This window comes from Melozone crissalis, unplaced genomic scaffold (assembly GCF_028551555.1).
Source record: "Melozone crissalis strain CALT ecotype California unplaced genomic scaffold, PUWL_Pcris_2 ptg000016l_1, whole genome shotgun sequence".
NCBI classification, from domain to species: domain Eukaryota; kingdom Metazoa; phylum Chordata; class Aves; order Passeriformes; family Passerellidae; genus Melozone; species Melozone crissalis.
In genome coordinates, this window is record NW_026535794.1 from 52,930,280 (window position 1) to 52,943,584 (window position 13,305).

At 41.2% G+C, this 13,305-nt stretch overlaps 1 protein-coding gene across 7 annotated transcripts in view; it reads right to left on the reverse strand.

Annotated features, from left to right (window-relative positions):
* HECW1 (HECT, C2 and WW domain containing E3 ubiquitin protein ligase 1) overlaps positions 1-13,305 on the reverse strand; it is a 254,267-nt gene that overhangs the window by 22,290 nt on the left and 218,672 nt on the right. The window lies entirely within an intron of this gene.

The following is a 13,305-nucleotide window of genomic DNA, read 5'->3' on the forward strand; positions in this document are numbered from 1 at the left end:
GTGCAGCGCTTCCAGCAGAAGGCAAGGAAACGAGGGGCAGCTGATACAATGAAAGCACAGTGGAAGCCAGACAGCTCAAACCCCAGAAATGCTGAACCTGTAATCCGTCACTTTTATAACGCCTCCAGGACCCATAATCAAGTCCGTTTGTCCTAAACAGCGCGTGTCAGCTTTTTTGGTTTTGTTCTTCACCCCCATCCATCCCCGGAGGTTTTGAAAGTGAGCACTGCATGAAAATGCTGGGGGTGTTCCTCACCAAGTGCTCACCCCACAGCTGTGTGGGACTGGGCAGACAGGAGCCACCTGGAATAAAGCAAAGTGAACTGCCAGGAAAGATTTGGGAATGTGGTTTCTCCTAAGAAACTGATTGAATGTGTGAACAGCATTCCTTTTCTCCTTGCTGCTTGTTTTCTTCTGCGTGGCTTTGAGGGCATTCCTGCAAAGCTGACATGAATGGGCTGTGCACCTACACCAAGGTGTTTACAGCTAGGGGCACATGTTCCAGGGGCCATTAATGGAGAGCCTGATGTGAATCAGTGCCTTGTGGCAGAACTGCATCGAACCATCCCAAAGCCACAGGCGGCATTTCTGTGTGAAAGGTCCAAGCCTGGCACACCAGCCTAAGAACACATGGGATAAGTGAGATGAAATAATTAATAAAACTGCCACTGCTGGTGGCTATCAATGCAATGGATAAAAAAGCTGTGCTGAAGACTGTATTCCCTGACAGCTCTGTATCACCCCAGAAAAATGATGCTGTGTGGCCAAGGCAAGTCAGCTCTCCAGCCCACAAACCCTTCTGCCCCTGCATAGAGCTTTGGCATCTCTGCAGAGATGTGCTACACTTGACTCTCTTCTGAAGAATGGTGTAGCAGAAGGTTCTCTGGCCTCTTGTCCCTGCTGGACAGGGCCTGCGACCAGACATGACACTTCTCTGGTCCAGCACTGAGAAACGTGGACCATGGTAAGTCAGCAGATAACTATCAACAGGAGCCATTTGCTGTCTTTCTTGGAGAACAAATACACAATTTAGCTGTGTGTGGCTCCATTCAGTTCATCAAGCTGCCACTACACTCAGACAAGCATAGCAGTCCCACTTAAAAAGTATCAAAACTTACAAAAAAGTAAGAAGAAACAAATTGCCCTCCTTAAAAAAGCCAGTTAAAACAAAGCCAGACTCTTGTGTTTATTTCTTCCTAAAAGATTTAGAGCACAGGTGAGATTTAGAGGTGGGTAAAACAGTCCTTTCAGAACAAAACAAGTTTTCTTGACAGAATAAGCAGCACAAAGGTAAATCCTGGCTCGAGGGCACATACCTTCCTTAAGCCTGAATTACATTTATCTTTCCAAGGAAGTGTAAAATACTTGTTTGGTTTCTTTCTAGCAGAAAAGCTAGTTTGGGAGAGGTGGGGAATGCAGGGTCTTGCTCTGGCCTTTTCTTTCAACACCCTTCCCTCTTGGAGAAGATGATTGAGTCTGAGTAATGTGCTCCAGTGAGAGGGTAAATGCAGGAGGGAGTTAATGAACAGGAAATGGTGGAACGAGAGACAGAATTAATGAGCAGTGGAGCTGCTCTGGTTTGACTGCCTATTGACACTGTTCGTCCACTCAAAAAAGACATTGTGTGCACCTGCTTTCTGGCTGTTAACAGCACTACTCTTTGACCCATTTGCAGAAATTTCCACTGTACCCAGCTAATTCCTTTTCCTTCTGGTGGCTTCAGGTGCCCCTGAAACAGCCACAACAGCCCATTGCAAAATAACAGGCTCACTCCCCTGGATGGGACTCTGTGGATATTTACTGCATATTCATGTGCTCAGGGAGAGACAAATCCATGCTGTAGCAGCAACTAGGCAATACATTTTCCTCCCACTGCAGCTGAGTCACAGGAGATTTAAGTACTCTGGTCCTTATCATACAGCACCAGAGCAAGGCAGGACCCACAGTGACCCACAATTTGGTACAAGGCTCTCTCTTAATGGTTCAATGAATGGAGCTCTACTTTATATGACAGTTTTTCCTGGGATTCAAATGGATAACGATGTACCTTGAAAAGATTGTAATCTGTGTGTACAGATGAAGAACAGCCTTTATCATTCTGTTGGGAATGCCTTGGGAACCATGCCTTGTGGGCTAAATTAGGTGTGGTGTAAGAAACTTCAAATCCTAAAAAGCGGATGCACCTGATGAAATAAAAAAGATTGAAAATCCTGCAAACCTTATATCACTCAAATACATCAGCTGCATTTAAATGTGCCCTTCTTGGTACAGTAGCTTGTGAAAAAATATTCAAAGTAGGGCTTGAGAGGTATAAATATAGCATGGTTCACATCAAATTTGAAAATGTCACTTTCCTTTCACAAGACTTGCTTTCTGTAAGTGAAATTTACACATTCTGTTGCACCAGTTTTAAAACTCTTAACTGTTTAATCATGCAGATGAACTTTTGGCCACCTGAAAGACAAGCTGAACAAACGAGGCTACACTGTGGTCCAGGGTTTCCGTCCTTGGCAGCTCTTCTGAGGACGAATGATATTTGTCAGGTGGATCCACCTGGGGAGCCTATTAGTCCTTTCACAGTGGGAGACACTGGATGTAATCTCAATCATTATAGATACCAGAGATTCTAACAAGAGGAAAATATTTATAAAGGCACTGTCATGGGAAATACTTCACCCTGAGCATGCATCTCATTAGACAACAGAGAATTCAGTCATGAAACAAAAATTTGTAGGAAACTGAGCATCATGGATTCAAGAGGTTGTGGTACAGCTTGTTAAAACTACCATTGTCATGAAGACACTTGTGAACAACCTGAAGGTGAGAAACTGCTGATTGGAGGAATTAAAAATCAATTCTTATAGTCTAAAATTTTGTGATTTGCAATCTTTTGATATGAAGTGGGACACAACATGCAGAGGAAGATGTACTGAGTCTATGATTTCTGAATTTTGGTGTTATCACCAGCACTAGCACTTTTTTTAAAAAAATAACTTCTTTTAATGCATGAAAGTGGTAAGAATGTGTATTTTGCAAAAAGAGTTGACCAGCAAGATGGTTACAACAACTGTGCCTGGACTCATACATTAAGAATTTTAAGCAATACTGGCAGTGTGTCAGGCACATGCTCCAGAGGTCTGTGTCTAGATGTTGGAAGTACATATCCTTGTGTTGGCTCAGTGCAGGACATGGCCAACATGTGCTACATGAGCTACACCTACAGAGAAATGATCTAGCAGAAGATCATGTCACCTCTACAAAACCTTGTCAGTGGATCAAATCCACACCTCTGTCTATCAGCCCTCATTAACAAATGCCTTTCTTTAATTTGGTGTGCACATGTAACCCCTGCTCACTCAAATGAAAGAACATCTGAAGGGGCTAATGGGATGACACGAAGCATTCTTCTGTCAGGAAGGCTGAGCCATGCAGGCTGGGACAGGTCACGTGTTCTCTTTATCTGATTTGCATCTGCAAACTCTGCAGACTCCTCTTTGCCACCGTGTCATTTGGCCTCTTGGCAAATGTGCTCCGTATGTCTGCAGGTCCAGAGGTGGATGCTGTGGCATTCCAGCACCATGCCTCTTCAGTTCAGGAATCTGATGACCTCATGTGTCATTAATATGAAAGGAATGGCTGTTACAAAGGCTGGAGACAGAAGTTCATGAAGTCTCAGCACATTAAAGAGAAAAGGTAAAATAACTCCTAAATTAGTCATAGAGGAGAATTCCAATGTAAGGAGTAACAGGAGTACTGTTGGCTCATCTTCTTTTCTTATATCCATCTCTAATACAAAGAATCCTTAGAGAGATCAAGATCTTAGGGAGACCAAGATACAGTGTTGGGTCACATTTGCACAGCATCTCCCAATGCTGCACTAACTCCAGTATCTAACCACACTGGCATCCCACATGAGAACTTACTCTAGGTACCTACAAGCTTCTTTTGAAGGAATGGTAATGACTCACCCCAACCAGGTTTTGGTTTTACTTCCTGTGCATTATGTTCTAAATACTGAAATGAATCTTATCTCATATATGGTCAAAATTCATTCCAGGTTTTCATTCCAGGTTGACTGAGTTTGTAAGGGGAAACTCCATACTTCCTCACTGTGAAGCCACAGAAAACTCTGTCAGGTAAGCTTCATTTTTCAATCCATTTTTCAATTAAAATTTAAAGAAAACATTTAGGACTACTGACATGGAGCAACTGTGTGTGCAGATTTCCACCCTGGAAACTGACGAACCTTAAATAGTTAAGAATCTACAGGGATTGATTCCTGCTGCCCCAGCAAATGTGACTGGGATTTAATAGAGGATACATGCTACTCAGAACCAAGGCATTTCATTCAGGCATCAAAAGATCAAGAAGCATATTCCATGAGCCTCTCTTTGATAATCCTGTCTGCTTATTATGCCTATAAAACTTAGGAGTTTTATTGATATTTTCAAGGAAATTTGTTACACTCATTTAAGAAAGCACTAGCGTCTCTTAAGCAGCCCCTACTGTAAAGTGGAACAGTCCAGCAAACCTGCTTGTGCAGTGTCATAAAATACAAAGATAGTGCTCAGAAAGGATGAGAAATATAGGTGCATCACCCAAGAACTGAAATTAAATAAGAAAAGAAACAGGATGAAAAATTATTTTCAGAAAGAAAAGCAAATTGGTATGAATAAAATTCCTTTACATTTGAAATACTGAACAGATAATTTTCTTTAGATGAAAACAAGCCTTTCTTTAGATATTTTTAGTTTTGGTGGGCACCGGAGTTTCATATGATGAGTAACTTTATGTGAGTCAATCTCTCATTTTATTGCTAATTTGTGCATATATTTTCTGCTGCAAAAGGTCAGTACATTACTGGCACTTCAGTAAGTCCTACTTCCGTTCTCTGGATCTATGTGCAAGTAGAACACATTTCTCAGTATCAAGGAGTAGCCACATGAAAAAGAACTATTGCTTACATGTGATGGAAATGTGAGCTATCCATGTCCTTCTAAATCTCTGGAGCTCATGCATCCTAAATTAGCAACTAAACCTCAAACCATTCCTGAAGCCTAAATTACCAGCAACTGAAAAACAAAGAGATAATCCAAACCTTATTGCTCCTTTATTTAACCTAATCAGATCCTTCAAGTCTTTTCCTTGTCCCTAACCTAGCCATTTGTTCACTCAAAATATCTTTTCATCTTTCTTATATCCTGGCTATATCCACCACAAAAGAACTGACAGAAACAGTTAAAAGACTAATTGTGTCACAGAGAAGAAAGCATGAATTTATGGCAAAAGCTGCAGGCTATTCTGCTTTATCCAGAAAAATGAGAGGCAAAGATAATGTAGATAAGGGAAATTCATAAAATCCCCTTGGGTTTCTCTTCAACACAATCCATCAGATGGTTCCTTTGCTCTGCACAGTAGCTCCAGATAAACGCTCACAGGACAAAGGGCTCCAGCTGCATTAGCTCAGCACTGCAGCCAAGCCAGGGAGCCCCATGCTGGAGTTGCTGGCACTGCCTTCTTGCACATCAGCTGAACTGTGCCAGAAGTTCTCACTGCAGGAGCAGGAATTCCTCTGCATGGGGCCGTGGCAGGCACACCAGCCTCAGTGTCATGGGCTGTCTGAGCACCAGAGACACCAAGTGCTGGAAGCGGAGAGCTGATTTCCAGGTCTGCCTTTAAACTAGTAAGGAGATTAAAAATGAACATGGTCTCTCTCTGTAAAAAGAAATCTATGCTAGGTATCATTTTACCAGTAACAGGTTCCACGAATGCAGGGGTTTGGAGGAGGAGAGGAGGAGTGTGCAAGCGCTGAAGTGGCCATCTCTGCTTGCAGAGCCATCTCTCAGCCTCATGACCATGATGCACAGTCATCCTCCTGTGGGAGAACCCCTGCCAGAACACAGCAGCACGAGCACCACTAACCTCCATCAGCACCAGGTTGCCCTTAGCTTCTCTTGCTGGTACAAGGGATAAGACACACTGGCCTGGGAGACTCTTGGCAAACACTCCTCTGCCCAGCAGCTATGGGGGGATACACACTGAGGTATGAACTACTGCCTAGCAGACAACAAACCCCTACATTTTGTGATTCTCAGATCCTAGACTTTATTGCTGACTGGCAAATTTCAAAGCAGAGAGATCAACTTTCAGAGGAGATCAGTGCCAATATTTCACGTGAAAATTGACAAAACTTAAATACAAAAGTAGAATAACTTATCTGAAGGTATCCAGAAAACAAGTGATAGAGAGAGCAATGGAATCACAGTCCTCTGAGTCCCTTCTCCATTTTAGTTGCTTAGTCTATTTGACATTTTATATGTTTATCAGTTTATCATCAGTTCCTGATAGATCAGTTCAGTTTGATGCTTATGGATTGTTTTATTTCAAACAAGCAAAAGAACATTTTCATCAAAGACTTTGATTTCTCAGTTAAAGACTTTGGAAGAGTTGTTGGTGGGCACTTTACAAACCTATGAATTGGTGAAGTTTCAGACATCATATGACTTATGTTTGCTTTCCATAGCTTTGCCATGTGTTGAAACAAACTAGTCAAGCTACAGGGAAATCACAGATTTAGTCATCTGCCAGACATGAGGGTCATAAAAACACAAGCTGAATGACTGCACATTTTCCTTCAATGGCTAACTACAAACACTGCAGCCACAATAACTGACTTATTCTCAAAGGAGGCACATCCTTTCCAGCCTGTCTGGGGTATTTAAGCATGAGAGAGACTGCTCATCATAAAGTCCTGGTAAGCACCCAGGAGTGTTTACCCTGCATGGTGAGAGGTAATGCAGATATCCTTGAGCTAACTGCAAACAGCTCACAGGCAGTGCAGAGCCCTCTGGACTTGCCACCCCTGTCCAAAGCCACACACTTGGGTCTGCACTGTGCTGCAACTCAGCTAAGGATGCCTGTCTCTCAGGATGAGGATTCTCAATTGAGTAATGTCAGAAATCTGTGTGCTGATTTTCAGACATGCCATGAATTGCTGGGCAGTCTCTTACAAGTCTTGTTTTGCAAATCATTGAATACTTCCAACTTTTATTAATACCACTGCAAACTGACCACTCTGATCCTCTTCTGGGAACATGCAGAATAGCAGAACGTTTGCATTTGTGTTCTGAAGCCTAAGAAAATTTTTTTACTTTTCTTTACAAATCTTTCCAACACAATTAAATAATTCCAGTTTCTAGTCTGCCATTTTCTGGAATGGAAGAATAAGTCACAGTGTAAAAAGCTTCCTTCAATGAGACACGAGATATTGAATGTATACTCCTGTATTCTTGCTATCACATGAACTTTTCTCATAGAGGGTGAACAGCTTAGGATTTTTCTCATCCTCCATAACTTTATTGGAATTTTGAAAAATGTTTTTATTCCAAGTCAGGGGAAACTGACAAACATTACCTTTCTCCATTTAATAACATACACATCAGATAAAATTAAATCTTTAATATTCCCCTTTTCTGGAATTCAATGTAACACTAAGGTAACATACCAAAACTAAGAATAATTTTCAATGAACAAATGAAACTTCTAACTTTCAAAACATCTCAGGGAGAGGCTACAGAAACAGAAATGCCTTCGCTACTCAAAAATACCCAAAATGAATTTGGGTGATTTACTGAAAACAATATTGCTCTACAAGCAGTCTTTCTTTTGATGCATGAATTGTGTTGCTTACAAAAGAAGATTATCTTGGGAATTTCTGCACCTGCTTTAGATGATTTTTTTTACTTTACTGAAGTCTGAATAAAATGCAGTGAGAAGTAAGGAGGGGAATGACTGAGCAATACTTCATAGTGACAGCTCAGCCTTGCCATTCCAGTGGGGCTGGGACAGGAGATATGATAACATTCATCACTCCTGGGGAGTTTTTCACCATTACCAATACACAATCACTGCCCATCCTGCTGCTTCCCTGCAGGCCCACGTGCTTGGGGACAGCCTGGATCTTACCCTTTTCTCCTCTGCCACATGCAAGGTGCAGACACTACAGAGATTTTCATGGGAAGCCTCCCTACCATGGGCAGATTTAATATGCAGCATTGCAAAAGACTAAACGGCCCTAAGCAAGGGAAAAACCCATAAATGCAACTTTTGTAAATACAGAACAAAACAAAACAGCCGCCTTTCCCTCAAACCAAACTCTAATTTGGAAGAAGTGCTAGAGAGACTCTGAGACCCAGGGAAGGGAAAAGGGGTAGAGACTGTGAGAGACATCCCTTCTTTCAACTCATAAAGCAACACCATTTTGATCCTCAAAAGATCTTGGAAAAAATTCTCTTGTAAGAGAGAGAAAGTCAAGAGTAAGGTAAATATAAAGCAGAACCTTTTTTAAAAGAAAAAATGGTTGCTGTACAAGCTCAGTTAGGAAGAATGTTTTTTTCTCCTTCATTTTTGGTTTGCCTTTAATCTTCCAATTCCTCCTGACCCTTAATAAATAATTAACCAGCTGTTGAGGCAGGCTGTATGTGATACAGTCATGCATCAAACTTAATAGGAAAATCAAAGTTTACTTAAGTACAGGAGGCATTGAGAGAGATCACAGTACAGCAGCAAGAAGGCATTTCAGTAACATACCCTTTTCACACAGTGAAAAGGTCTTATAAATTATTTCAGCTGCACATTTATTTTAATATCATTCTTGTCCAGAAGATTTACAATAGTGCTTGAAAATTTCTCATGCAGACATAATTTATTTAAAATAAGATATTGCTAGTAATTAAAATTTATGGTCTAACATAACATTAAATGCTTTGGTTTTCTATGGTGCCTTTCATCTGAAAATTTCAAAGCAGTTCCAAGCAGTACTGTACATCAAACGGAATTCAAGTTGATTACATACTAGGAAATCTCTTCAGATGGAAACTGAGGCAACCAGGCAATCATCTAATTTCAAAAACAACTGGATGTAGCTTGATGCCTCACTCTGGGGTGCATTATCTGATTTTTTAGGGGATGATTTTTCAATGTTTAGCATAAATGGGCCCTTTCAAGACAGCTGCAAAATTGGTCTCCTAAACTAATTCCTCCCCCAAATGCAGACCCACATAAGTGGCCCTTTTAAGCCCAAAACCCGACTCCGTGTTTCTAACTCCCTGACTGAGCAGGTATTGGGCCCTATGTAGTTTGCCTGCCACAACAGCTGAAAAGTCAGAGAGATTCATGAGTAATTCAGACCACGTATTCCCAAGAGCTCCCTTCAGTCAGTGGAGAGGAGTAATGGCTGTTTCCAGACCTCCTGCTTAGATGCTGTGACTACATTTCTCCACTGTTTCTATAAAGAGCCAGGGACTGTGCCTAAATCCATCCCATGAGCTGGTCTAGCTGGTCTGCATTGGAATACAACCCATTAGCTCATAAGGCAATTTGTCACTTTCTTTAAAAACACTTTAATTGAAATAAGTCAATCTCTGTGTAGAAGGATTATCGGAGGTTTGTTTCCTATAGATCTGCCTCTGATAGCCCCACATTACCACACTGCAGCAGCTCCAGTTCCTCCTCCACATTTCTGCTAGCACTTTCCAGGCTTTGGAGTATCTCCAGTTTCTCCCTTCTGTCTCCCCTGAGCATGCACAGCTCTGCCTCACATCCCCGAGCTACCGAGCAAGACCATGTGCCTGCTTTGCAGCCTGTGCCTGGGATGGACCTGTCAGGTTTACACATGCTGCCTGGCCAGCTGTGAGGGCAGACAGCACACATCCCTGCTGAGCTCTCCCCCCACCTCTCTGAGCCACTCTTCTGTGGATCTGTCCTTCTCACAGACACAAGTTTGACAAAGCTTTTAGGAAATTATTATCTTCAAGACATTTACCTTCCTGTCAGACAGGTCTTAAACTGATTAAGAATCTGCCTGATGGACAGGCAGGGCAATTGCACAAGGCACAACTCATAAGGAAACTGGGGCAAAAAAACCAACCAAGCTCTCTAAGGAGAAAAGACAGCTGAAGTTGCAACATTCTCAGTTCTCCTTGGGTTTATTATAACAAAAAAAAAGGGAAAAAAACCCCACCCTGCATTCTCTAGCACGCTAGAGATGGATAGTGCTGGTTTTGTGGTTTCTCATTTACACAAAATAAATAAAAGGGCTCCTCAGGGGTTGGCTGGGGCTATGCCCCCACAGCATCGTGTAGGCAAAGGGAGCTGCCTTTGCCCGTGTGCCAGAACACGTAAAAGCAACAGAGGCAGTGCCATGCCTGAAGCAATCAGCCCTGATGGGAGACAGCATGTGTTTGCTCAGCTCAACCAGTTGCAGTGACCATGTCAGCTGACTGGGAGCACAGGGAAAGCAAGATCCTGTCTGCATGGAGAATGGGTGCACCAGGCTTCCATCTGCCTGCAGAGTGAGATGCAGATATACATGCAAGTCTTCTGTTTGACTCTGCTCAGTGGCACAGACAAGAATATGAGAAGGGGGACTGGAGAGAAGCAAATTCATTATGGGAAATGAATGAAGAAAGTTCTATCCCAAAGCAGTTCTAAATGAACATCAAGTTATAGAGTTCATTAGGACAACATGGCCAACAATAACCTACAACTTCTGGAGATCTGAGCATTGGGTCTGAGTATATCATGTCTGTGGCCTTCAGCAGGATTCTGAACAAAAACATTTTACTCACAGGTCTTCAACATTCTAAAGGGTCTGATAAACAAATGCATTAATTTTCATATGAGTTAAAACAAAGAAAATACAAGAGGGCTTCTCTGAGATGGATACAAAATGGTAAGTATGATTAGCAAGCTGTAAATGCCTCTAAGGTAACTGTAGCACTGGGGTGCTGCTCTCTGGCTGCATAAATGTCACAGCAAGGTCCACAAATGCTTACTATTACAAAAACCCATGCTGTCACTAATTCACAATGAAAACACAGAAAAAAGATGTTTCAAGTTAAGATCCCTCAGATCTCCAAATGAATGTCTGTGAATGATTTTTTTCTGTCTAGGCCATTTGGCTTTTTATGCAGAGGCTGGGCTTGTTTTCACATTTTTTTCTTTTGTTCCACATTTTGCCCACTTGTGTGGAAAAGGGCGAAGTACCTGCAGTGGGGGTGTATTTCAGAAGATGTTTTCAAATATCTAGGCAAAAAGCTAAACACATTTACCTAGATCAGATAGAATGGCTCATTACTGGCACGGATTAAAAGCAGCTTTTCTGGCTATGAGCTTCAGGTACATTCTGTAGCATGCAGATAAAAACATATCATCAAACTTCTTTGGTCTAGGAGTTGTACCTGTTCTTTCAGATAGAAGGGGATTTAAAATATTTTAACTTTAAAAATGTGTGATAGCTTATATTTTGTGTGTTCAGTATGCACATATGTTAACTGAAGGAAAAAGTCTTATTCAATGGAAGCCTGCAAGAAAGGTGTTAAATCTCAGTTTCTCCATAAATGAGAAATATTTTCCAGTCATTATGTCTCTTTCTTAACTTGGCATACATACAACTAGTCTGTGCTTTGATGTGCTCATTTTGGACTCTGAATGCTGTTTGTACAAAGAGCAAAGCATGAAATAAGCCACTAAAAGGGGCAGAACTGTAACTTTTAGGCTGGGGAAAAAGAGCAGTGCATTTCTCCATTCTGCCAATATGAATAAAACTTCACATCTTTGCATTTTGTTGCATTTATCTCAAATTTATCACTGTTCACTTAAGAAAATGTAAAATAATTTTGAAAGCATTTTTTTTTTACTAGCTCTGTTTCTTTAAATATCTGTGTCTGGAGAGGTCTTGCAGAAGTACCATAGAGAAAAACATGCCAAGGGTAGATTTCACATAAATAACAAGCCCCACAGCACCAAAAATCATACAGTTGAAGAAATCTGCAAATCTAACACAATTGTGGTTGTGTGGTTTTCATGAGTGACATCAGACTTCAAGCTTTGAAAAGACTATGAATATTAATTACCTGTGACCCTGGAACTCTCAGACTGATTCATCTATGTTAGCTGGTGCTTCATAACAGATTTGAGAACAGGAAAATGATGTCTATTTCTGGCATGTGACAGGGAGAAGGCTATGCTGGAATCTTATCATCAAGTAAATCTGAGAAACAGAAATTCTAGCTCTGACTTTGATGAGAATGAAGAAAACCTGGGAACACCAGAAAACCTCATTCCTCAGGAACAAACAGCAACAAGGCAGTTAGTACAGAGTCCTCACAGAAGTTAGCTTGTAAAGCCTTAATGGGAGAACTGAACTCAGTTTCAAGAAGGTTGATCCAATTGCTATCTTTGCTGGCTGCACAGAATTCTGAACATAGAACTCTAGGGTTACAAATGAATAGCTGAGATCAGTCACACAGTATAAAAACATTTAGAATGTCTAGATATCTACAAGCCAATCATGAAACCTATCAGGCTAATTATAAACTGCTGGTCTCAGGCAATTATTTCCATAACAGGTTCATGAAGTATTTCCAAGCACAGACTGGATTGTTTCTCTTTCCCTTGGGTTATGCAATCTTGCCCTATTTACAATATTGCATGTGCAAGTCTCTTCATTCATAGCATTATTTCCTTCTGCAGACCAAGAGGCCAAATTTATCTTTCTTAAAAATAGGAAAACAAAATGTCTGAAGGCCAAATAACATTCTGCATGAAAGAAGCTGGATTGATATATGCAGTTGGAGAAACAGCCTACGTGTCTAACTGCTGCTGATTTTTGAATTAAATGCTAAGTGCGACAGGAAAATCATATCAGGTGTTCTTTCTGCTGTTCTGTATACCCAGGACACCTTTAAAAACCTGCCTCTTTCATGTTAAAATCTCCCAAGGCACAGAAGGACAAAATGAAGGGATCAAACACAGCATATATGTTTTGCAGTAGAATTTATCACTTAAGAAAACTGCAACTCTTTGCTAGGACAGTGTTTATAACACATGAGAGCCAAGGGCATGTTTCACCTGTTGCTGAGATAACATAGCAACACCATCTCTGGACACAGAGGAGGCAATGAAAAAGCTTTGTCACAATGTGGGCAAAATGACCATGGGTTTGCACCTGCCTAGCTGGCCCTCTGCCTGGAAGTCAAAATACAGCTCCACAAAAAACAGCCTCCTAAATCAGAAGTTTATCCATGCTGTCTGTTAAGATAGGACACAGGACAGACTTTATTTCTTCTTGAAAACTAGGAAGGCTCCAGATAATGTCTAATGAACAGGATTGCAGTGGGAGGTGAACAAGCTGTAAGAATCAAGCTGCTGTCTTCCTGCTCATGTCAGTAGAGAAACACTCTAAAGCAAAGATCATTGTTAGCTCCACTGCTGGAAATGATAATACAAAAAAAATTCCAACAA